Genomic DNA, 27,269 nt, shown 5'->3' with positions numbered 1-27,269 from the left:
GTAAAATCTAGCATGTTACTCCTCCTTCTGGACCAGGTTTTCTTGGACATGAAGTGAAACAGATGGCTTAGATATAAGTATAGAGTCTAAACTTAAGACTCCGAATGGTATTCAGTTCTAAAATCTTACATGCTTGTATTATTAGCAAGCTATATACCTCAACCTTGCCCAACGTTCCACCACAAACACTTGCGTATGTAAGGTTCAGTGGCGAAGGAATAAAACCAGGAGCATTTTCTTCCTGTTTGACTACAAAATGTTTACGGAGTCACTCTTGATCGTTTCTTTTATATTAATTTTCATTCTGATTGGTTTTTAGTTGAAGAACCAAAGTTGACATGGTTTATCCTTAATCTAAGTAGAGGGTGGTTCTCCCTGTAAACTATCCTTTCCCACTACATACACCACTACTTGAGTAACTTAGGCTCTTTAGAACTTGCTTTCAGTTCAGTGAAAGTTATAGAAACTCAGACAATTAGTGCAAGTTAAAGAAATGGTGAGAAAGTTATAACAAATCCAACTTTAAGTATCCCTAAAAGCATCCACTGTCTACTATACTGTGTTATAGTGGATTCATTTATAATGCGTACTGAGTTAGGATTCACATTTTCAGCCCCCTTCTTCCCATATATAGCTTACTTTTTCTCTCTGCCTTATGTCTGAGGTGGGGAAGAATGGGGAGTGGACATTTTCTGAGAAAGGCATGCTATACTAGTGGGAATTGCTTTGGAATTATTCAGATCTGAGCTTGAATGCTGCCTGTGCTTGCTGCCAGTACTTGGGCACATGATTTACTTTCTCTAAGCTTCAGATTTTTCCTCTGTAAAGTGGGGTTAGTTAAGTTCTACTTCGAACAATAACAACAAGGAAAATGTATGCAAATGGTCTATTATGATGTGTAACACATATGGAACACCAAATAAAATATAATTCCTTTCTTTCTTTCTCCTGATTCTTGTTTCTGTGGCCTTTAATAATGTAGCTCCATTGTAGAACTCCATTCTTTTAACATTATGTAATAGACATTGTGTTTGGTTCCAAGGTTACAGAGGTAAGTAAGGCAGGGATTCTAATCTCAAACAGCAGGGACACTGCTTTTAAGGAAAACATGTCTAGCATGTTTCTCCTCCTTCTGGACCAGGTTTTCTTGGACATGAAGTGAAACAGATGGCTTAGATATAAGTATAGAGTCTAAACTTAAGGCTCTGAATGGTATTCAGTTCTAAAATCTTACATGCTTGTATTAGCAAGCTATATACCTCAACCTTGCCCAAAGTTCTACCACAAACACTTGCTTATGTAAGGTTCAGTGGTGAAGGAATAAAACATTATGTAATTGACATTGTGTTTGGTTCCAAGGTTACAGAGGTAAGTAAGGCAGGGACTCTGATCTCAAACAGCAGAGACGCTGATCTCAAATCTAGTCTGCTAGGAGCGTCACACATATAGACAAAGAGCTGTCCTCTGGTATGCTAAGCACCCTCTGACACGACACAGAGGCAGTATGAAGATGAAAGGTTTAGTTCTCAACTCCCTTTGTCCTTTTGCTTTTTTCTCTCTTCCCACCTAATCCCTTCCCTTCCTGTAGCCCTTCCTTTCCCTGCAGCCCAAAGTGACAGATGGGCCAGGCTGTGTGGAGCAAGAAAGTTTCAGTTCCTTTTTCTCCCACCTCAAGCCTAGTGTATGGTAACATTACACAGAGAGCCATAAAAAAGTTCTTTCTTGTAGCACATTTCAGGGTTTTTTCCAGTGACATCATGGGCCATCTGGATTTGAAGACAGCAGCCTCATCCAAAACACAAACACACGCACTCTCCCCTGCCAGGCCCTGCAGGTCTGCCCTCTAGGATCAGGAGCACTATAAACGTCCTGTAAAGCTGTCTTTTTAATAGCCTTCTCAGAAGCAGCCTAAAGAAGATGGCCTTTTCCTCCTGCAGTCCCATGGATGGCAGATAAAGTGGATTCTCAGCACAGAGGCCTCAGAGGAGAAGGTGAGAAGTGAGGTTTCCAGATTTTTGCCAAACTATCACACTGCCTCCTGCTGGGAAAAAGGAACCCATTTTCCAACAGGAAACTGAATTTAAACCTTATGACATAAGGGATTTAGGTTAGATGTAAGTACATGCTTTCAATACAGGAATGTTTTAGATATTATTTCTGAAATTGTTTCAGAGGATTTTAAAAGAGAAAAAAAAACAACTGTATCTAACAACCACAGAGCTGGAACTTGTAACATTTTCCTAAGAAGGAGAAGATTCAGAAGTTCTTTCAGGGAAAGTTTCTGTGCTGTCTTTGAACGATCACAATTCCTATGCATGATTGGAAGAAATCATTCCCATTAGCTGATTGTCTTCTGTGAACTAGAAAACATGAATCCCTCTTCTTACCTGAGGCGTATACTCAATCTATGGAATTGATTGGTTCTATCACCAAAATATAACTTGACTCATCCACTTCTCCCCATCTCCAGGGTCCCCCTCCAAACCCAGGCCTATCTCATCTCCCACTTGCACAGTGGATACATCTTGCTAATTAGTCTCCAGGTTTCCACCCTTGCTCCTTTCCATTTGTCCTCCACACAGAAGCCAGAAGGATCATTCAAAAAAAAAAAAATCAAAACCAAGCTATATTATTTTCCTGCTTAAAACCCTATAACGGCTTCCAGTATACTTAACATAAAATTCAGTCATAAATAATCCGCAAAGACCTGTAGGACTCCCTCACCCCTCACCCCCGCTCCACCTTAGAGCTTCAGCTCCTCTCACGGTCACCTGACTCACCATTGATACCCTCACTGCCCCTTTTTCTGCTATTCTAAGCCCATGCTCCTGCCTTATGCTTACTTCTACCTGGAGGGCTTTTCTCTCTAGTCTTCTCTTCATCTTTCAGCTTAGATAGCACTTCCTCTGTTGCCCTTGCTGATTACCTTCCTAGCTTAAACTGGCTCTTCCCCTCCCATATTATTCTGTCTCACAGAAACTATTATTTCCCATCATAGCATATACCATTTGTAATTGTATATTTGGGATTGTGTTTATTTGTTGACTATTGAGTTTTCACTAAATTTTATAAGCTTTCACTAAGATTCATGTCTGTTTTATTGGCCACTGAATCTTCAGTGCCTTCTACAGTGTAGGTGTACAGCAAGCATGGAATGAATATTGCAATTGGGTAGAAGCAGAGCTAAAGAAGGAATAAGGCCTGGAGCTCACTCTGCCTGTGTCCGAGAACACCTTGAAACGTTCTCTACATGGATTTCACTCACATTACACATCCTCCCTTTGGAGGGACAGCATCGTGCCATGATAGGTATGTAGTGGTACATCACTGTAGTTTTAATTTGCTTTTTCACGATGACTAGTGAGGTGGAGACCTTTTTAATATATTAAATTATCATAGTATGCTGGATTTTTTCTTTTATGCCTAGCATATTTTGTAATATGTAATATGTTTAAGAAATATTTGCCTACTCAAAATTATGAAGATGTTTTATGTTTTATTCTAAAAGCTTTGTTGTTTTGCATTTCACATTTAGATCAGCAATCCATTTAGAGAACTAATTTAGGAGCATAATGTGAGACAGGTTAAAATTCCTTCCCCCTCCCCCTTATTCATATCCAATTGACCAGAACCATTTACTGAAAAGACATGCTTTTCCCAAGGCATGGTCATGTTTTGTCAACAGGTCTGGGTTTGTTTCTGAATTGTTATTCTATTCATTATTTACTTAGTTGTGTTTATTCATTTTCTTTGTTTATTTATTCTTTATTTGTTTATTTATTATTGTGTTTATTCATTTTCATTATTCTTCCTCCTTCTTCCTTCCTACAACTTTCACCCCCAGCCTGAAATAAGGCAACTTGCATTCGCCACTGTGTCCTGAGGGCCTTGAACATTGCCTGACATATAATAGATATTTAGTTTAAGAGTATTTGTTCATGAACGTGTCATGCAAACCCAGGTGAATAGCCAAACAGCATACACACTGGGGCTGAATTTACTATGAAAATCACAGAGACAGGAGCAGAATGGCATACAAAGATATAGCAGGACCAGAGTCAGATATGGGAATAGGATCTGAATGAAGTTCCTGTGGCTACTATAACAAATTACCACAAATATATGGTGGCTTCAAACAATAATTCTAGAGACCAGGCATCTGAAATCAGTATCACTGGCCAAAATTGTGTTGTCAGTAGGGCAGCACCCTGTCCAGAGGCTGTGGGGAGAATTTGTTCCCTGCCTCCTCCAGCCTCTGGTGGCTGCCCAGATTCCTCAATTTCTGGCTGCATCACTCCAATCTCTGTCTCCATGGTCACACTGCCTTCTCCTTCTCTGTGTGTCTTTTCCTCTCAAATCTCCTTCTACACTTGTTCTATAAAGACAGCTGTGGTTGCATTTAGGTCTCACCCAGATAATCTAAGAAAAGTCTCTCATCTCAAAATTCATTAATTTAATTTAATCAGATTTGCAAAGACCCATCTTCCTTACAAGGTAACATAGGCACTGATATCTTTGGGGGACCATTGTCCTGCCTACCACAGAATCTTTGACTTGGTTGTGGGGCTTTTAAACTGTGTGACTGGGGAAGCACAGCCTGTCTCCTGGTATGATCAGAGTTGGGAACCCAAGAGCAGCATTTTGTGCAGCACTTGGCCACAGCCTTAATCCATCGGCTCAGAACTTTTGGTTTGGAGTTCACCTCACACAGTGATTTTTAACCAAGGGTGATTTTGAGTCCTGGGAGGACTTTTGGCCACATCTTGAGACATTTTTGATTGTCCTGCTAGGGAGAGATGGTTGCAACCGGCATCTAGTAGTTAGAGGTCAGAAATGTTGCTAAACATCTTATAATGCACAGGGAAACCCCCCATGACAAAGAATTGTCCAGTTCAAGATGTCAGTAGTGTGAAGTTGAGAAGCCCTTCCCTAATGTCATGAGGAATCCAAACTGTTTAACTGCAACTATATGACTTGGTGTGTAGGTGGCATCATTTATCACCTCAGCATTCATGGATGTAGAAGCTCAAGCCCCTGTCCATGGCATCGTGAGGACTGAGATCAAGGACTTAGGGCTGCAGCTTTTATCCCTTAGCAGTCTGGAACTTGATTTGCCCCCTCAATGTTCTGCCACGATTGATCACCTTAGCGATTTGACTGTATGTTGCTGGGTTCCATTGAACTTTTCAAGGAGTCGGGCCTTGGGGAGTAGGTCTCAGACAGATTAACCTTAATGCTCAGGATGCCTCTTTACCTTCACCCTATGTGGGGGATTCTCTTACTACTTTCATGAGGAAATGAGTCTTGGGAAAATTAAGTCTCTTGTTCAAGGTTACATAGTAGTGGAGACAGAATTCAACCCAAGAACATTCTGACTCCAGAGCCCTAGTTTTAAATATCTGCAGCACATTGCCTCTCATGGATCCAAAGAAGGTCCAAAGAAGATCGAGGCCTTGCAGATCAATTAGCTTCAACTTTTTCACACTCATTTTGAAGAATTGAAAAGAACTGAACCCTTTTCCACAGAATTCTTATACAGACATTCTGAGATGTTGAAGAGATAAATAAAAGTGATAAACCAATGGGCCCCTCAGGAAACAGAAATCTTATTGTTTGGTAGAAAACATCTTTTTGTTTGCTGAAATCCTAAAGCACCTCTGTAACACTTTGTAGTTTGGAAAGCATCATTGGAAAACAAGCGATGTACTTCTAGGGCATCATCTTATGGATGCAACACTGAGCTGTAGTCAGGTGATGGGTTGGTTAAGACTACACAGGTAGCTAGCTACATAGTCTCAGCTGGACTCCTCGATTTCTCATCTTTATTTCATACTCTATGGAGTCTCTCTACACCCACTGCGTCTCAAGTAGCACTGCTCCTTCAGAATTGGTTATGTTGTATTACAAATTTGCATCTGAACAGAATTACATTCTAGAAGATAGGTGTCCTCTGAAACTCATTGTTAGGACAATTCCTTGACATGGATATTAAAAAAGCATGCTCCAGTATAACAAAGGCAATGTCACCAGGGGTCATTAGGTCAAAATGGAAGTGCTTTTTCTTCACCTTAATAACTGCGTAACTGGAAGAGTGGGGCTGCCTACAGTGGCTATCATGAGTTGCTCATCAGAAGAACAGTTTTTTGAAAAAAATAAATAATCTTCCCAGCAACTGTTTGTGCCAAATGAATGACATATATCCCCACCTATCTTTCTTTCCTGTGGTGAATATACCCTAAGGTGACCCCCCAATGAGTCATGATCTTATATAATCCTATTCCTTTGAATGCAGACAGAATATATGTTGCTTATAGCCAATAAAAAAATGGCAAAGATGATGGGAAAGTTTCTCCTCTGATTACATTAGGTTTGGTGAGATTTCATCTTAGTAGACTGGATGACAGAGTGAGACCTCATCTTCTAAATAAATAAAGGACAATTCCTTTATCTGTTGTCAAACATACTTTTGACCTATTTACGTACATTATTTTTCAATACTCACAACTTTGTGAAGTAAGGTTTTATGATTGTTCACCATTTTATAGATGAGGGACTGAGCCTTAGGATGTTAATTTGTGTGAGTTTATGCAGCAAATAAGCATTATACATAACAATATAAAGGGCTTTATAAACTGCAAATTACTCTACCAATGTGAGTTGTTATCATTATTATATTTTGCTTTTGTCTTCCCAGGTTTCTCCCAATTCACTCATGCTTCATATGCAGACAGGAGGAAGCATAATTCCAAGAAAAGGAGAGAAAATAATAATATTAAATGGCTGCCAAGGGATCTGAGCAATGGATTCAACAGGCTGGATCAGTTCAGCTCACCAGTGTGGCCCTTCCCTAACTGGGATCCTGGGCCCACCACATGCTACTTTACTGCCTGAAAGAGGCGATGACACAATTTAGTGTTAGAGTGTTAGTGTTCTGCCTCATCGAAGACATGGCATTGTCATTTTTCATTTTGGGGAACAGCTTGCAGTACAGAAAGAAATCATGTCAGACAGAAAAGGGGAGTCTTTCAACATAGCATTCCATCCTGAGGGAGAAAAAAAACAGAACAAGTGGGCAGTACTGACATCTGATTCCATCCTCCAATGGCAACACATATGCTGAGCCCCAGCCATCATCCTCTGCCCAGAGAAGAAGCAGCAATGGGAAAGTGACATTTTACATTATTCAGTGATTTCCAATTTGCAAACTTCTTTAACACATCTTATCTCATCATCTCCATAATTAATCATGAAGAAGGCAGGGTAGCTACAGTTATTTTCATTTTACAAACAAGGATTCTGAGACTTTGCAAGTTTGAGATTTATTCAAGTGTCTAGTTAATATGGAATCAAGATGCTTTTGCATATATTATCTTAGAAGCGGATCACAGTAAAACTGTTGCATTATTTTATCCCCATTCTGCAGGTGTGGGAGTTAGATCCTAAAGAAATAAAGTGTCTTGCTTAAGGTCATGTTGCCAGTATATGGTAAAACTGGTTTTGGAACTTGTCTTTTAACTCTCTATGTCCAACCTTCTTTCCAATAAGCAAATGATATACTTAAAGAGAATAAGTTTGGAGTTCTATGTCTGGTGACCTTAGAGACAGAGGAGAAGAAAAGACAGAATGAGAAGTTCAGGAAGGATTAGACAGAGGGAAATAGTATGGAGAAAGAAGAGGTGAAATAGTATGGGGAAAGAACCATTTAAGAATGCATTAAAATCCCCAAAAGGCATTCTACATTTTGGATTTAAGCTGTTAATAGTGGATGGGATGGAATGGTAACCCCAGATAAAGTACGAAGGAAGCCGACTATGTATAGCTCAGGCCCTGACTGGTGAGATCTCAGAGGAATCTCAGTCTCAAAGGGCCTCCATGGAATATGAGGCAATGGGAACAATTCTGCCAAAGAATTTCTAAAATATTCAATACAAAAAATGCCTGAGCATGCAGCCAAAGCAAGGTAAAGAAATGGCCAATTATATAATGTAAAGTGCCTATATTTACCATATAATTTAAGATCTAAGTCTCCCCTTGCTTTTTGTGGTGTTGTTGTTTAAATCCAGACTAAGAAAAAAGGCAAGGAGAGACTTTATTTTGTTTTTCAGACTTTTAAACCCCAGGAAAGATATAACTTGTTCAGACGCCTAGACTCTAAACTCTAACCATGAAAATAAAACAGCAGGTCTACATACAATCCTGTGCTCAAAGCTAAGCAAAGGCCAAAATAAAAGCTTTACAGCCAAATTCCTTGGTGTTCTACAGCTCAAAAACATTCTAGTGGGTGAGTCTAGGTTCTCGAAAAATATTTACTTGAAATCAAGTCTCAGAAATTGTTGGTTGAGCATATAATGATGTAAATGCTTCAGCTACCCAGCTTGTGTGGCTGAACCTTCAACTCGCTCAGCTCTTCTTTCTTACTAAGGGACCCCAAAGACTCTGCTTTTGCCTTAATTCACTGTCACAGCTCCTGGGAGTGAAAGATGATATTCTATCCTCATTTGCTGATTAGGAAATTGAGCTGTGGGGCCACTAAAACAGCCAAGGCCACACATCTAGTCCAGGGGAGCGCCAAGACCAGACCACTCCTTCCCAGCTCACACTCCCAGCCACACTCACAGACCAAAGCTCGGCTTTACTCATCCCAGAAGGGAAATTTTAAATTCGGCTTTCATGCAAACATCTCTCCCTGGACAACATTTACTTATCGTTCCTTTTGCTTTTCTGAACAGTTGTCTGTCCAGTAATGATGTATTTATGTCCTGACTATTAACAGCATGCTACATGCTGGTAGGACTTGAAGGCAAAGATATAAAAATCCCAGGAGAAAGTATGCCAGGCAAGGGAGCATTGATCAGAAAACCCAGATCACAATTTTTCAGTGTTATTTGGGCTCAAAGTCACTGTTAGGGCAGTAAAGGCTTTGACTAAATGTAGTATGTAGAAATCTCCCCTCAACTGACATTTTAATCTTGATATAATAAAGTTAGAAAGGCATATATTTGAAGAAAAAGGGCAGTCACAAAAGAGGGTTGTGGAGTGAGTAAGAAGTACTTTCTGAGATGATGCCCTCAGGGGCTGACGAACTTGATTGTGTCCGAAAAGGCCAGTGTGTTTATCTCCTGTCATACTTCTCAGATCAGGACAGATAAGTAATGCTTGCAACTGCTGCTCTTGAGTGGACATTGATTTGGGCCTTTGTGAGTAGGTGCTATTATTAATCTCATTTCATAGATGGGGAGAGATTGAAACACAGAGAGGTCGTGCAATCTGCCTAAAGTCACACAATAAATAGCAAATCAGGAATCAAATTCAGACGGTCTGGCTTCAGAACCAACATGGAAGACTTATTATACCTGTATCTGGGTAAAGTAAGGAGAGTGCCATGGATAAGTTCTAATTTTTCTCATTATGTTATCAGATGTTTGGGTGTAATGAAAATAAAAAAGTATCACAACTTGGCAGTGAGCTAGAAGGGGTCAGTTTGATGCTTGAAAATTAGGAAGGATATTTAGATGAGTCCTGTGCTATGTACAGCTTTAATATTAATTCTTAAGTTTTTATTGGTAAAATAATATAATGCAGTGATTAAAAGCCTGGGCTCCAAAGTAGACAAATCTACATTATCCTAGATGTAACTAGCTGTATATACTTGTTAACATTGCTCATATTCCATTTCCTTATCTGTAAGTGGAGATAAAACAGGTATCTATATTAAGGAAAATATGTGTAAAGTATTTCATTTTATGTAAAGTAGTATCATTCAGTGAATGTTATTATTTTATTATTGAGCTTTTCACTGGGACCAGCTGGTATCTGAGTCAGTAAAAAAATAAAGGTCATTCATATTTACTACCTCATACCCATGTGTCTATTAAGTTCCTGGGTAGCAATGATGCCTCAAATGGGTGGAAGTGTTCTACAAATAAGCAGGATTATACTGCTAGCCATCGTATTAGTTTGGCCACTGTGGTAATGTAAATGCAGTGTATCTGTGTGTGTGTGTGTGTGTGTGTGTGTGTGTGTGTGTGTGTATGTTGGGGATGGATGGAATACAGGGATGATGGAGAAATGCTATACACTTTAATCATAAGTTTTTTGGTACATACTCCGATGGCATTCTTGCCTCTTTCTTCGCTGGTTGCCTCCATAAATTATGACCTAGCCTACCCACAATAAGAGAACCCTAAAGCACCAGAGTAACAGTCCTGATTGATTATGTTCCAGGAAATTTTTTTGGTACGCCTGTTCATGAAGCTGTTTCTAATTATTTAAGCTTAAATACTAAACTTCCCTTCTCTAAGTAATAGTTTTCTTCCTAATTCACTAACAATCTCATTACACAGGTCTGTTTTTCTAGGATATAAGAAAAGGGCAGAACGCAGAGCCCAGATTGTTTTCCTTGGTGTGTAGCCCTGGGGCGATAGATCACCAGAGTTGAAGAGTGACCTGCTGAGAAAGTATGGGAGAGCTTCTGGGTAATGCACGAAAGAAACCCAGGATGAGCAGAAGGGAACAAGCACTGAAGAAACCTACACTGTTATCACTTGTGTTAGGTAGGCCTTCTTGATATGGGTGGGAGTCCACCCATCAAGGTGATGATCTAGAAGTAGAAGAATCATAGAAAAATGGGATGCTGAGCATGCAACAACTTTAAAATAATTTAATATTTGCTCATACCTCTTCCATTGGCAATACTTGGTAGCAACCTGATTTTATAGAAATTTATGTATTCATTTCTTCCTTATTGAGGTCAAATAAATTACTCATGTCTAAAACGTCATCTTTTTTTCTTCTTTTTTTTTTGTTCATTTTTTAGATTTTTATTTTAGGTTTGAGGGTACATGTGAAGATTTGTTACACAGGTAAACACATATCATGGGGGGTTATTGTACATATTATTTCATCACCCTGGTATTAAGCCCAGTACCCAATAGTTATTTTATTTTATTAATTTTTTTATGAGACACAGTCTTGCTGTGTGGCCCAGGCTAGAGTGCAGTGGTACAATCTCAGCTCACTGCAACCTCCATTTCCTGGGTTCAAGTCAATCTCTTGCCTCAGCCTCCCGAGTAGCTGGGATTACAGTGGTCTGCCACCACATCCAGCTAGTTTTCGTGTGTGTGTGTGTGTGTGTGTGTGTGTATAGTTTTGTTTTGTTTGTTTTTAGTAGAGATGGGGTTTCACCATATTGGCCAGGCTGGTCTCGAACTCCTGACCTCAAGTGATCTACCCACCTCGGCCTCCAAAAGTTCTGGGATTACAGGAATAGGTCACCACACCTGACCCCCAATAGTTATCTCTTCTGCTCCTCTCCTTCCTCTCACCCTTCCTGCTCGAGTTGACCCCAGTGTCTGTTGTTTCCTTCTTTGTGTTTATAAATTCTTATCATTTAGCTCTCATTTGTAAGTAAAAGTATGCAATATTTGCTTTTCTGTTCCTGCGTTAGTTTGCTAAGGATAATAGCCTTCAGCTCCATCCGTTTTCCCACAAAAGACCACATTTTCTTTATCCAATCTGTCATTGATGGGCATTTAGGTTGATTCCATGTCTTTGCTGCTGTGAATAGTACTGCAATGAACATTCACTTGCATGTGTCTTTATGGTAGAATAATTTATATTCCTCTGGGTATATACACAGTAATGGGATTGCTGAGTCAAATGGTAGCTCTGCTTTCAGCTCTTTGAGAAATTGCTTTCCACGGTGGTTGAACTAATTTACACTCCCACCAACAGTGTATAAGTCTTCCCCTTTCTCCCTAACCTTGTCAGCATCTGTTATTTTTACCTTTTAAAAATAATAGCCATTCTGGTCAGGCACGGTGGCTCATGCCTGTAATCCCAGCACTTTGGGAGGCCGAGGCGGGTGGATCATGAGGTCAGGAGTTTGAAACCAGCCTGACCAACATAGTGAAATCCCGTCTCTGCTAAAGATACAAAAAAAAAAAAAAAAAAATGGCCATGCTTGGCGGCATGCACCTGTAATCCCAGCTACTTGGGAGGCTGAGGCAAAATAATCACTTGAACTCGGGAGGCAGAGGTTGCGGTGAGCCGAGATTGCACCATTGCACTCCAGCCTGGGTGACAGGGCAAGGGTCCATCTCAAAAAACAAACAAACAAACAAACAAAAAACAAATAGACATTCTGACTGATGTGAGATAGTATCTCATTGTGGTTTTGATTTGAATTTCTCTAATGATCAATGATATTGAACTTTTTTTCATATGCTGTCGGTTGCATGTATGTCTTCTTTTGAGAAGTGTCTGTTCATGTCCTTTGCCCACTTTTTAATGAGGTTGTTTTTCTCTTGTAAATTTGTTTAAGATCTTTATAGATGCTGGATATTAGACTTTTATCAGAAGCATAGTTTGCAAATATTTTCTCCCATTCTGTGGGTTGTTAGTTTACTCTGTTGATAAGTTTTTTCTGCTTTGCAGAAGCTCATAAGTTTAATTAGATCCCACTTGTCAATTTTTGCTTTTGTTGCTGCTACTTTTGGTGTCTTTGTCATGAAATCTTTGCCTGTTCCTATGTCCAGGATGGTATTGCCAAGTTGTCCTCCAGGGTTTTTATAGTTTTGTGTTTTGCATTTAAGTTTTTAATCTATCTTGAGTTGATTTCTGGGTACAGTATAAGGAAGGGGTCCAGCTTCAATCTTCTGCATATGGCTAATCAGTTATTCCAGAACCATTTATTGAATAGGGAGTCTTTTTACCATTGCTTGTTGTTGTCAGCTTTGTCAAATGTCAGATGATTGTAGATGTATGGCTTTATTTCTGAGCTCTCTATTATGTTGCATTGGTCTCTGTGCCTGTTTTTGTACCAGTGACATGCTGTTTTGGTAACTATAGCCTTGTAGTATAGTTTGAAGTTGGGTAATGTGATGCCTCCAGCTTTGTTCTTTTTGCTTAGAATTGCCTTGGCTATATGGGCTCTTTTTTGGTTCCATATGAATTTTAAGGTAGTTTTTCTATTTCTGTAAATAATTTCTTTAGTAGTTTGATAGGAATAACATTGAATCTGTAAATTGATTTGGGCAGTATAGCCATTTTAATGATATTGATTCTTTTGATCCGTGAGCATGGCATGTTTTTCCATTTGTTTGTGTCTTCTCTGATTTCTTTGTGCAGTGTTTTGTAATTCTTATTGTAGAGATCTTTCATTTCCCTGGTTAGCTCTATTCCTAGGTATTTTATTCTTCTTATGGCGATTGTGAATGGGATTGCCTTTCTGATTTGGCCTCAGTTTGGCTGTCGTTGGTGTATAGAAATGCTAGTGATATTTGTACAATTATTTTGTGTTCTGCAACTTCACTGAAGTTGCTTATCAGCTGGAGGAGCTTTTGGACTGTGACTGTGGGATTTTCTCGATATAGGATCATGTCATCTGCAAACAGAGATAGTTTGACTTCCTCTCTTTCTATTCCCCTTTTATTTATTTCTCTTTCCTGATTGCTCTGGCTAGGACTTCCAATACTATGCTGAATAGAAGTGGTGAGAGAGGGCTTCCTTCTCTTTTTCAGCTTTCAAAAAGAATGGTTCTGGCTTTTGCCCATTCAGTATAATGTTGCCTATGGGTTTATCATAAATGGTTCTTATCATGTTGAGGTATGTTCCTTCAGTGCCTAGTTCATGGAGAGTTTTTAACATGGAGAAATGTTGAATTTTATCAAAAGCCTTTTCTGCATCTATTGAGATGATAGTGGTTTTTATCTTTAGTTTATGTTATAAATCACATTTATTGATTTGCATATGTGGAACCAAGCTTGCATTTTGAGGATGAAGCCTACTTGATCATGATGGATAAGGTTTTTAATATACTGAAGATTCAGTTTACAAGTATTTTGTTGAAGACTTTTGCACGCATGTTTATGAAGGATATTGGCCTAAAGTTTTATTCCTGTGTGTGTATTTCTGCCAGGTTATGGTATGAAGATGACTGGCCTCATAGAATGAGTTGGGAAGGAGTCCCTCCTCCATAACTTTTTGAAATAGTTTCTGTAGGAACCTTATCAACTTGTCTTTGTACATCTGGTAGAATTAGACTGTGAATCCATCAGATCTTGGGCTTTTTTTCATTGGTAGGCTATTTATTACTGATTCAATTCCAGAGCTCATTATTGATCTGTTCAGAAAATTAATTTCTTCCTGGCTCAGTCTTGGGAGGGTGTATGTGTCCAGTAATTTATTCATCTCTTCTAGGTTTTCTAGTTTGTGTGTGTGGAGGTGTTTATAGTAGTTTCTGATGATTGTTTTTATTTTTGTGGGGTCAGTAGTAACATTCCCTTAGTCATTTCTTATTGTGTTGATTTGGATCTTCTCTCTTTTCTTCTTTACTAGTCTAGCTAGTGGCCAATCTATTTTACTATTCAAAAAAAAAACTGGATTCATTGATCTTTTGAATGGTTTTCTGTGCCTCGATTTCCTTCAGTTCAACTCTGATTTTTGTTATTTCTTGGCTTCTGCTAGCTTTGGGGTTGATTTGTTCTTGCTTCTCTAATTCCTTCAGTTGTAAACTTAGCTTATTAACTCAAAATCTTTCTAACTTTTTGATGTGGGCATTTAGTGCTATGAATTTTCCTCTTACCACTGCTTCATCTATGTCCCAGAGAATCTGGTATGTTGTATCTTTGTTCTCATTATTTTCAAAGAACTTCTTGATTTCTGCCTTAATTTCATTATTTATCCAAAAGTCATTCAGGAGCATGTCATTTAATTTCCATGTAAATGCATGACATTGAGTTATTTTCATAGTCTTGACTTCTATTTTTATTAAACTGTGGTCTGAGAGTGTGTTTGGTATGATTTGGATTCTTTCATATTTTTTGAGAATTGTTTTATGTTCAAATATGTGTTTGATTTTAGAGTATGTGCCATGCGGTGATGAGAAGAATGCATATTTTGTTGTTTTTGGGTGGAGAGTTCTGTAAAGGTCTATTAGACCCATTTGGTACAATGTTGAGTTTAGGCTATAAATATCTCTTTATTTTCTGCCTTGAAGATTTAATACTGTCAGTGAAGTATTGACATCTCCCACTATTATTGTGTGAGAGTCTATGTCTCTTTGTAGGTCTCTAAGAACTGGCTTTATGAACCTGGGTGCTCCTGTGTTGGGCGCATATATATTTAGGATAGTTAGGTATTCTTTTTTTTTTTGGAGACGGAGTCTCACTCTGTCACCCAGGAAGCTCCGCCTCCCAGGATCATGCCATTCTCCCACCTCAGCCTTCCGAGTAGCTGGGACTACAGGCGCCAGCCACCACACCTGGCTAATTTTTTGTATTTGTAGTAGAGATGGGGTTTCACCATGTTAGCCAGGAGGGTCTCGATCTCCTGAACTCATGATCCACCTGCCTCGGCCTCCCAAAGTGCTGGGATTACAGGCATGAGCCACCGCGTGGTATTCTTGTTGAACTGAATTCTTTACCATTATGTAATGCCCTTCTTTGGCTTTTTTTATCTTGTTTGTTTGTAATCTATTTTGTCTGAAATTTGGATTGCAGCTCCTGCTTTTTTCTGTTTTTTATTAGCTTGGTAGATTTTCCTCCATCCCTTTATTTTGAGCCTATGAGTGTCATTACATGTGAGATGGGTTTCTTGAAGACAGCATACCATTGGGTCTTGCTTTTTTTAATCCAGCTTGCCACTCTGTGCCTTTTAAGTGGGGGCATTTAGCCCATTTACATTCAAGGTTAGTACATGTGAATTTGTGTGGATTTAATGATCCTGTCATAGTGCTTGTTAGCTGGTTATTTTGTTGGCTTGTTTGTGTGGTTGCTTTACAGTGACATTGGTCTGGTCTCTGTGTTTAAGTGTGTTTTTGTATTCACTGGTAGCAGTCTTTCCTTTCTATATTTAGTGCTTATTTCAAGATTTGTTCTAAGGCAGATCTGGTGGTAGTGAATTCCCTCAATATTTGCTTATCTGAAAAGGATCTTATTTCTCCTTTACTTAGGATGCTTAGTTTGGCTGGATATAAAATTCATGGTTGAAGATTTTTTTTCTTTAAGAATGTTGAATATAGGCTCTGAATCTCTTCTAGCTTGCAGAGTTTTATCTGAGTGGTCTGATGTGGTTCCCTTTGTAGGCAACATGCCCTTTCTCTCTAGCTGCATTTAACATTCTTTCTTTCATTCTGACCTTGGAAAATATGATGATTATGTGTCTTAGGGATGATCTTGCATAGAATCCTGCAGGAGTTTTCCGTGTTTTCTGAATTTGACTGTTGGCTTTTCTAGCAAGTTTAGGGAAGTTTCCATGGATGACAACCTGAAATATGTTTCCCAAGTTATTTTCTTTCTCTTCCTCCCTTTCAGGGATGCCAGTGATTTATAGATTTGGCCTCTTTACATAATCTCTTACTTCTCAGAGGTTTTGTTCATTCCTTTTTATTCTTTTTGCTTTATTTTTCTCTGACTATCTTATTTCAGAGAACCAGTCTTCAAGTTTTGAGATCTTTTTCCTCAGCTTGGTTTATTCTGCTGTTAATACTTGTGATTGCATTGTAAAATTCTTGTATTCTGTTTTTCAGCTCTGTCAGCCCCATTAGGTTCTTTTTTATAGCAGCTATTTCATCCTTCAGCTCTTGTTTCAGTTTATTGTGATACTTATTTTTCTTAAATTGGGTTTTGTCATCCTCCTAAATCTCAATGATCTTTGTTCCTATTTATATTCTGAATTATATTTGTGTCATTCTAGCTAGTTCAGTCTGGTTAAGAATTCTTGGTGAAAAACTGGTGTGGTTGTTTGGAGGATATATGACACTGTGGCCATCTGAGATACTGAAGTCTTTTTTTTTTGAATTATACTTTAAGTTCTAGGGTACATGTGCACAATGTGCAGGTTTGTTACATAGCTACACATGTGCCATATTGGTTTGCTGCACCCATCAACTCATCATTTACACTAGGTATTTCTCCTAATGCTATCCCTCCCCGAGGTCCCCACCCCCCAAACAGCCCTGGTGTGTGATGTTCCATACCCTGTGTCCATGTGTTCTCATTGTTCAAATCCCACCTATGAGTAAGAATATGCAATGTTTGGTTTTCTGTCCTTATGATAGTTTGCTTACAATGATGGTTTCCAGCTTCATCCATGTCCATGCAAAGGACACGAACTCATCCTTTTTTATGGCTACATACTATTCCATGGTGTATATATGCCACATTTTCTTAATCCAGTCTATCATTGATGGACATTTGGGTTGGTTCCAAGTCTTTGCTATTGTGACTAGTGCCACAATAAACATACATGTACATGTGTCTTTATTGTAGAATGATTTATAAAGCTTTGGGTATATGCCCAGTAATGGGATGGCTGTGTCAAATGGTATTTCTAGTTCTAGATCCTTGAGGAATCCCCACACTGTCTTCCAAAATGGTTGAACTAATTTACACCCCCACCAAGTGTAAAAGTGGTCCTATTTCTCCACAACCTCTCCAGAATCTGTTGTTTCCTGACTTTTTAATGATCGCCATTCTAACTGGCATGAGATGGTATCTCACTGTGGTTTTATTTGCATTTCTCTGATGACCAGTGATGATGTGCATTTTTGCATATGTCTGTTGGCTGCATAAATGTCTTCTTCTGAGAAGTGTCTGGTCATAGCCTTTGCCCACTTTTTGATGGGGTTAATTGTTTTCTTCTTGTAAATTTGTTTGAGTTCTTTGTAGATTCTGGATATTAGCCCTTTGTCAGATGGGTAGATTGCAAAAATTTTCTCCCATTCTGTAGGTTGCCTGTTCCCTCTCATGATAGTTTCTTTTGCTGTGCAGAAGCTCTTAAGTTTAATTAGATCCCATTTGTCAATTTTGGCTTTTATTGCCATTGCTTTTGGTGTTTTAATCATGATGGCTTTGCCCATGCCTATGTCCTGAGTGGTATTGCCTAGGTTTTCTTCTAGGGTTTTTATGGTGTTCGGTCTTACATTTAAGTCTTTAATCCATCTTGAGTTAATTTTTGTGTACAATGTAAGCAAGGGGTCCAGTTTCAGCTTTCTACATATGGCTAGCCAGTTTTCCTAGCACCATTTATTAAATAGGGAATCCTTTCCCCATTTCTTGTTTTTGTCAGGGTTGTCAAAGGTCAGATGGTTGTATATGTGTGGTGTTATTTCTGAGGCCTCTGTTCTGTTCCATTGGTCTATATATCTGTTTTGGTACCAGTACCATGCTGTTTTGGTTACTGTAGCCTTGCAGCATAGTTTGAAGTCAGGTAGCGTGGTGCCTCCAGCTTTGTTATTTTTGCTTAGGATTGTCTTGGCTACGTGGGCTCTTTTTTGGTTCCATGTGAACTTTAAAGTCATTTTTTCCAATTCTGTGAAGAAAGTCAATGGTAGCACTGAATCTATAAATTACTTTGGGCAGTATGGCCATTTTCACAATATTGATTCTTCTTATTGATGAGCATGGAATGTCCTTCCATTTGTTTGTGTCCTCTTTTATCTCATTGAGCAGTGGTTTGTAGTTCTCCTTGAAGAGGTCCTTCACATCCCTTGTAAGTTGGATTCCTAACTATTTTATTCCCATTGTGGCTCTGTGTTTGTTTGTCTGTTATTGGTGTTTAGGAATGCTTGTGATTTTTGTACACTGATTTTGTATCCTGAGACTTTGCTGAAGTTGCTTATCAGTTTAAGGAGATTTTGGGCGGAGACAATGGGGTTTTCTAAATATATAATCACGTCTACTGCAAACACGGACAATTTGACTTCCTCTTTTCCTAATGGAATACCATTATTTGTTTCTCTTGCCTGATTGCCCTGGCCAGAACTTCCAACACTATTTTGAATAGGAGTGGTGACAGAGGACATCCTTGTCTTGTGCTGGTTTTCAAAGGGAATGCTTCCAGTTTTTTCCCATTCAGTATGATATTGGCTGTGGGTTTGTCATAAATAGCTCTTATTTTGAGATATGTTCCATCAATACCTAATTTATTGAGTTTTTATCATGAAGGGTTGTTGAATTTTTGTCAAAGGTCTTTTCTGCATCTATTGAGATAATCATGTGGTTTTTGTCATTGGTTCTGTTTAACGTGATGGATTACATTTATTGATTTCATATGTTGAACCAGCCTTGCATCTTAGGGATGAAGCCAACTTGATCATGGTGGATAAGCTTTTTGATGTGCTGCTGGATTGGGTTTGCCAGTATTTTATTGAGGATTTTTGCATTGATGTTCATTAGGGATATTGGTCTAAGATTCTCCTTTTTTGTTGTGTCTCTGCCAGGCTTTGGTATCAGGATGATGCTGGCCTCATAAAATGAGTTAGGGAGGATTCTCTCTTTTTATATTGATTGGAATAGTTTCAGAAGGAATGGTACCAGCTCCCACTTGTACCTTTGGTAGAATTTGGCTGTGAATCCATCTGGTCCTGGAATTTGTTTTTTGATTGGTAGACTATTAATTATTGCCTCAATTTCAGAGCCTGTTATTGTTCTATTCAGAGATTCAGCTTCTTCCAGGTTTAGTCTTGGGAGGGTGTATGTATCCAGGAATTTATCCATTTCTTCTAGATTTTCTAGTTTATTCACATAGATGTGTTTATAGTTTTCTCTGATGGTAGTTTGTATTTCTGTGGGATTGATGGTGATATCCCGTTTATCATATTTTTATTGCATCTATTTGATTCTTCTCTCTTTTTCTTATTAGTCTTGCTAACAGTCTATGTATTTTGTTGGTCTTTTCAAAAAACCAGCTTCTGAATTCATTGACTTTTTGAAGGGTTTTTTGTGTTTCTATCTCCTTCAGTTCTGCTCTGATCTTAGTTATTTCTTGCCTTCTGCTAGCTTTTGAATTTGTTTGCTCTTGCTTCTCTAGTTCTTTTAATTGTGATATCAGGGTGTCAATTTTAGATCTTTCCTGCTTTCTTTTACAGGCATTTAGTGCTGTAAATTTCCCTCTACACACTGCTTTAAATGTGTCCCAGAGATTCTGGTATGTTGTGTCTTTGTTCTCATTGGTCTCAAAGAACATCTTTATTTCTGCCTTCATTTTGTTATTTACCAAGTAGTCATTCAGGCATAAGTTGTTCAGTTTCCATGTAGTTGTGGGATTTTGAGTGAGTTTCTTAATTCTGAGTTCTAATTTGATTGTGCTGTGGTCTGAGAGAAAGTTTGTTGTGATTTCTGTTCCTTTACATTTGCTGAGGAGTGCTGTACTTCCAATTATGTGGCCAATTTTAGAATAAGTGAGGTGTGGTGCTGAGAAGAATGTATATTCTGTTGATTTGGGGTGGAGAGTTCTGCAGATGTCTATTAGGTCCACTTGGTGCAGAGCTGAGTTCAAGTCCTGGATATCCTTGTTAACCTTCCGTCTCATTGACCTGCCTAATATTGACAATGGCGTATTAAAATCTCCCATTATTAATGTGTGGGAGTCTAAGTCTCTTTGTAGGTCTCTATGGACTTGCTTTATGAATCTGGGTGCTCTTCTATTTGGTACATATATATTTATGATTGTTCGCTCTTCTTGTTGAATTGATCCCTTTACCATTATGTAGTGGCCTTCTTTGTCTCTTTTTATCTTTGCTGGTTTAAAGTCTGTTATCAGAGACTAGGATTGCAACGCCTGCTTTTTCTTCCTTTCCATTTGCTTGGTAGATCTTCCTCCATCCATGTGTTTTGAGCCTATGTGCATCTTTGCATGTGAGATGGGTCTCCTGAATACAGCACACTGATGGGTCTTGACTCTATCCAATTTGCCAGTCTGTGTCTTTTAATTTGGGCATTTAGCCCATTTACACTTAAGGTTAATATTTTTACATTTGAATTTGATCTGTCATTATGATGTTTGCTGGTTATTTTGCCTGTTAATTGATGTAGTTTCTTCATAGCATCAATGGTCTTTACCATCTGGCATGTTTTTGCAGTGGCTGGTACCAGTTTTCCTTTCCATGGTTAGTGCTTCCTTCAGGAGCTCTTGTAAGGCACACCTTGTAGTGACAAGATCTCTCAGCACTTGCCTGTCTGTAAAGGATTTTATTTCTCCTTCACTTATGAAGCTTAGTTTGGCTGGATATGAAATTCTGGGTTGAAAATTCTTTTCTTTAAGAATGTTGAATATTGGCCCCCACTCTCTTCTGGCTTGTAGGGTTTCTGCCAAGAGATCTGCTGTTAGTCTGATATGCCTCCCTTTGTCAGTAACCCAACCTTTCTTTCTGGCTGCCCTTAACATTTTTTCCTTCATTTCAACCTTTGTGAATCTGACAATTGTGTGTCTTGGGGTTGCTCTTCTTGAGGAGTATCTTTGTGGTGTTCTCTGTTTTTCCTGAATTTGAATGTTGGCCTGCCTTGCTGGGTTAGGGAAATTCTCCTGGATAATATCTTGAAGAATGTTTTCCAACTTGGTTCCATTCTCCCTGTCACTTTCCGGTACACCAGTCAAATGTATATTTGGTCTTTTCACATAGTCTCATATTTCTTGGAGGCTTTGTTCATTTCTTTTCACTCTTTTTTCTCTAATCTTGTCTTCTAACTTTATTTCATTAATTTGATTTTCAATCACTGATATCCTTTCTTCCACTTGATTGAATTGGCTGTTGAATCTTGTGCATGTGTCACGAAGTTTTCGTGCAACGGTTTTCAGCTCCATCAGGTCTTTTAAGGTTTTCTCTACTCTGTTTATTCTAGTTAGCCATTCGTCTAACCTTTTTTCAAGGTTTTTAGCTGCCTTGATACGGGTTAGAACATGCCACTTTAGCTCAGAGAAGTTTGTTATTACCAACCTTCTGAAGCCTACTTCTGTCAGCTTGTGAAAGTTATTCTCCATCCAGTTTTTTTCCGTTGCTGGTGAGGAGCTGTGATCCTTTGGAGGAGAAGAGGCGTTCTGGTTTTTGGAATTTTCTGCTTTTCTGCTGTGGTTTCTCCTCATCTTTGTGGTTTTATCTACCTTTGGTGTTTGATGTTGGTGACCTACAGATGGGGTTTTGGTGTGGATGTCCTTTTTGCTGATGTTGATGCTATTCCTTACTGTTTGTTAGTTTTCCTTCTAACAGTCAGGTTCCTCAGCTGCAGATCTGTTGGAGTTTCCTGGAGATTCACTCCAGACCCTCAAACAGGGATTTCTTTGTGTTTTTGCATTGATTCTTTCTTATCTCTACATGTGGCTGTTGTTTAACTGCAGTGTAGATTGGATAGTCAATAGACTTCTTTTCTGGATGTTTTTTGCCAGGCCTAGGCTTTGTGCAGGGTCTTTATTTGAAGCTACCTTCTTGTCTCTGGTTTCAGCAGAAGTATGTTAGTGAGGTGTTTTTGGTGATAAACCTTTACAGTATGATCCAGCAGGTGGCACGTAGGCTTATTAGTCAGTTGGTAAACTCTTGCTTGTTGTGTGGCTTCCCTTTTTCCTCACAGTTGCAACCATGTTTCCTCTCAATGCTCTGAAAGCATGGGTTCCTCTTCCCCTTGAATGCTGGCTGTAGATTGTGACTTGGCACTCCTGAGCTGCCTGCTGCAGCTCTGGGGCAATCTAATTGTTTATGTTCCTTCCCCAACTTGGAGGCAGCAGAGGAAGGAATCTTAGTAGTGGTTTTGGTCAAGGGTCATTTGATTGTCTCCTGGGAAGCTCCATCCCAGAGAGATGCAGGTCAGCAATTGCTCAGCAGAATCAGCACAGGATGGAAGGTCTGTGCTGTGGGCCCAAGCCAGGGGTTCCCTCTCTGGTGATGAGAAGTGATGGGGGTGTGGGACCAGTGGGAGGTGGACTGGCCTCCTCTGATTAGGTTGACTGCCACTTGTTGGAGGTGTGGATAAGGCACGTAGGGTCTTTGCTCCTTCATTAGTCTGAGGTGGCAGTTCCACTGCAGAGGCAGTGGCAGAGAGGTTTTCAGTTGCCCCTGGAGGCTCCATCCAAGGAGTTGCTAAGTTGCTACTGGCTCAATAGCTCTGGCAGGTGGTGGCTGGAGGCCCAGGGCTGCCCAGTAAGGAGATATGGGAAAGGGCATCCATGTAACAGTCCGGCCGCCAGTTTTCTGTAGGGCTGCTGTCGTACACTTGGAGCCTGCTCCAGTACCTAGTCACCTTAAATTTTCTAGTACCTGGAGGTATCACCAGTGAAAGCTGTGAAACTGTAAAGATGGCAACCTGTCCCTTCCTCTGGGAGCTTCATCCCAGGGAAGTATGCGCCTGTTGTCATCCCAAAGGCACCTGTAGGAGGTGGCTGGAGACCCCAGCTGGGAGGTCCCATCCAGTGAGGAGGAACGGGACAGAAGACTCTCTTAACAAAACAATTGGGCCATATTTAGGTAAAGCAGCTATGCTGAGCTGGGGGTCCACTTCAGTCTCCAGTCACCTCAGGTACTCCGAAGCCTGGAGGCTGGAAAGGCTACATAGCCCAAACAGCAAAGATGGCGGACCACCCCTCCCTCTGGGAGTGCTGTCCCAGGAAGAATTCAACTCTCTGTTGGCTGGAGAATATGGGCAGAGTTGTCTGAAGGCTCCAGTTGGGAGGTTCAGCCCAGTGAGGAGGAACAGATTGGGCACTTGCTTAAAGCAGCAGTCTGGCCACATTTTGGTAGAGGAGTTATGTTTTACTGGAGCATCCCTTCCACTCTTGGTTGACTTGGACCCCCTAAAGCCTATAGGCTGGAACAGCTAAGGCATCCAAACAGCAAAGATGGTGACCCACTTCTCCCCCTGGGAGCTTCTTCTTAGGGAGATGCAATGCCCCTATCATTTGCTGCCTGGAATTCCAAGCCAGTGGGTCTTATCTTGTGATGTGCAATGGCAGTGAGGCTTGCAGGCTGTCGCTGCTCAGCCCTCTGGATTCAACCTCTTTCCTAGGGGTATGTACAGGAGTCTAATCTTCCACGTGGCTGGAGATGCAGCTTTTTTGCTGGAAAGCCTGAGTATTTAAGTCTCCAGGGTCTCCAAGAATGCCTGAGTGGCCGCTCTGCTGAGTTTTCACATAGCTCTGTCAGACTGAAGGCCTGGTGGAGTAAGTTTGCAAGGGCATCTCTTGACCCAAGCATTTCACAGATCCATGGGAGAAGCATGGTTTTCCAGGGTTGCACATTCACTCACTGCTTCCCTGGTCTGGGGAGGTTCCTCTGGCTCTGTATTGCTCCCCAGTGGGCTATTGTCCTGTCTTGCTTTTCTTCATTCTCTGTGGGCCAAGTTGTTTCCTTGTTTAGTCCCAAAGTGAGTACCTGGATATTTCAGTTGAAGGTGTTGTGTTTACTTTTCCCTTCCATTCTTCTCCATGAGAGTCATGAACACTAGCTCCTTCTAGTTGGCCATCTTGGCCACTCCCTCTCTCATCTTTTATTCTAATTTTTTATCTCTCTCATTTAGTAGATCATAAATTCAGTAGGATCTACTTCTTTAATTATTATAGAGGTAGATTACCATAATTATATAATTATTGAATATGTCACAGACACTTCAACCACTAATCCTAACACTGCATTTTTAGCTCCTAAAACTTATATTTGTTTATAATATTTGCCTTTTAAAATATTCATTGTGCCTTCAAAGCTCAGCAGATAAAATATAAACTTCTTATATTGGCCTGTGAAGTTCAAAGTCTGTCTTCAACTGACATTTCCAACTCCAAGAAGCTACTACAAGGGTTCTACATTCCTGAACTCACCAAATACTTTCGTGCCTCCACGTCTTTGCCCATGCTATTTCTAGTACCTGGAATACCCTTTCTGTCTTGTTCCATTTCTCCATCTTCTCAAAGAATGAAGCTATCACTCAAAATGATGAGACAAATAAACAAAACATGCTGAATTTATTGCTTGGCTAAGTGAAGGATATATAGGCTGTTTGGTCACAGTTTTTCCAGGCAGGAAAACAGTTGATCTTGTATAAGGATTTGTAAAAAGCATAGAGTTCAAAAGAGTGGTGACTAGTTTGTTGTCAACTGTAGAAATGTGGTTATTTGAAGAAGACTTTTCTTGATTATGTGGCATTTGGAAGTATGTTTTTGAAATGAGTCCATTTCTGACTGGCTGACCTTCAAAAGCAAGGGGTTGTCATTAATTGATTGACTTACAGAAACATATTCATTAAACAAGTTGTATTTGATTTAAGGAAATATTTTAATTTGACTTGATTAAACATTTTAAATATGTTTAAAACAAATTCGGATGGTTTATGGCTGTGGAACTCTTACTCATTGATTAAGTAGGTTTAAAACTTATTCTGGTCACTATTTGTTACCCTGGCTTTAGAACAATTAGTCTTCTTGTAGGAGTGTGGGAAGTTAAAAATTTTTTTCAATCACCCTTTTATATCTTTCCTCAACTAAAGTTTGAGGGAAGACATCAAGGACTACCCATATTTTCATCCTAGTTATGGATTCTCCTTGCAGATGTGGTTTTGTTTGCACATGTCTAAATTTCACTCAACTGTTAATCAACATGGCTTCATCCTCTTCATTGTTTTTGTTATTTGGTGAGTCATTGTTTGCGATGATGGCTACATGACAACATTTAAGACTTTGGAAAATAAATGTTGAACAATTTCATGACAAATATAAAAAGAATATTATTAGAAGAAACTGATAGACACTCTCAAATAATAAACCAAGATTTCTGAGAATTGACCAAAAAACAAATTCCACTGACTCCTTGAGTCTTCCATAGATGGACAGATTGTCTTTTATTTTACTTTTGATACGAATTGCTCCATTTAAACCAAGCTGTTAATTCAGGTTCAACATAAATTATGAAATAGTACTGATTTCCTCCAATTGGCCAGGAGAAAATCTAAGGCTAGTTTATTTTTCATAATTACTTAGGTGAAGGAATTTTAAAAGGTCAGTTGTGTATCCAGGACAAGAGCCATAGTAGAGAATTCACTTTTGATGACCATTTCAAGTTTTCCAGCTTCTATGAATGGGATCATTACCCTTAGGCTTTGTTTCACCAATTACTATTCATTTGCATAGGAAAGGTTGTATCCATACAGATGCTTTGTTAAGAAACTGTACATTGAGGGTACCAGTGAATCATAAACTAGAAATAGTCTAACTATTAGCACTACAGAACAAGCAGTCTTGGTCCTGAGTTGGCACTGAAGGTGCTCATTTCCTCATAGGAAAAAGAACTCAGATACTTCAAAAGAGATATATACAATCTTAATAGAACTGTAAATGTATTATCTTTAGGTGTCATCATGACAGTCATTGTTGCATCCCAGTAGTACCTGTATCACCTTGCATTACATGGGCATTTAATTTCATTTATATATTGTCTATAAGGAGTATTATTATTGGCAAGGTCAGTGTAACATATGTGTTTTTTTTTTTTAGTTTCACATAATTCACATTTATTTTTTATTTTTTTTTTTATTATACTTTAAGTTTTAGGGTACATGTGCACATTGTGCAGGTTAGTTACATATGTATACATGTGCCATGCTGGTGCGCTGCACCCACTAACTCGTCATCTAGCATTAGGTATATCTCCCAATGCTATCCCTCCCCCCTCCCCCCACCCCACAACAGTCCCCAGTGTGTGATATTCCCCTTCCTGTGTCCATGTGATCTCATTTTTCAATTCCCACCTATGAGTGAGAATATGTGGTGTTTGGTTTTTTGTTCTTGCAATAGTTTACTGAGAATGATGATTTCCAATTTCATCCATGTCCCTACAAAGGACATGAACTCATCATTTTTTATGGCTGCATAGTATTCCATGGTGTATATGTGCCACATTTTCTTAATCCAGTCTATCATTGTTGGACATTTGGGTTGATTCCAAGTCTTTGCTATTGTGAATAATGCCACAATAAACATACATGTGCATGTGTCTTTATAGCAGCATGATTTATAGTCATTTGGGTATATACCCAGTAATGGGATGGCTGGGTCAAATGGTATTTCTAGTTCTAGATCCCTGAGGAATCGCCACACTGACTTCCACAATGGTTGAACTAGTTTACAGTCCCACCAACAGTGTAAAAGTGTTCCTATTTCTCCACATCCTCTCCAGCACCTGTTGTTAACCTAGGCATTACCATTCAGGACATAGGCATGGGCAAGGACTTCATGTCCAAAACACCAAAAGCAATGGCAACAAAAGCCAAAATTGACAAATGGGATCTAATTAAACTAAAGATCTTCTGCACAGCAAAAGAAACTACCATCAGAGTGAACAGGCAACCTACAAAATGGGAGAAAATTTTCGCAACCTACTCATCTGACAAAGGGCTAATATCCAGAATCTACAATGAACTCAAACAAATTTACAAGAAAAAAACAAACAACCCCATCAAAAAGTGGGCAAAGGACATGAACAGACACTTCTCAAAAGAAGACATTTATGCAGC

General features: G+C 39.3%; 1 long non-coding RNA gene across 2 annotated transcripts; it reads left to right on the top strand.

Annotated features, from left to right (window-relative positions):
* Nucleotides 1-1,880: 1,880 nt before the first annotated feature.
* Nucleotides 1,881-10,523, top strand: LOC129529461 (uncharacterized). 2 transcript variants are annotated; one of them, XR_008674966.2, is made up of 3 exons: nucleotides 1,881-1,991; nucleotides 3,120-3,309; nucleotides 10,344-10,523. It is a non-coding gene; the product is annotated as an uncharacterized lncRNA (long non-coding RNA). The 2 variants fall into 2 exon arrangements; XR_008674965.2 differs by lacking the exon at nucleotides 10,344-10,523 and adding an exon at nucleotides 6,695-7,311.
* Nucleotides 10,524-27,269: the final 16,746 nt, after the last annotated feature.

This window comes from Gorilla gorilla, chromosome 1 (genome assembly GCF_029281585.2).
Source record: "Gorilla gorilla gorilla isolate KB3781 chromosome 1, NHGRI_mGorGor1-v2.1_pri, whole genome shotgun sequence".
NCBI lineage: Eukaryota > Metazoa > Chordata > Mammalia > Primates > Hominidae > Gorilla > Gorilla gorilla.
The sequence above is the reverse complement of the archived record's forward strand: the minus strand, read 5'-3'. Positions and strand labels throughout refer to the sequence as shown.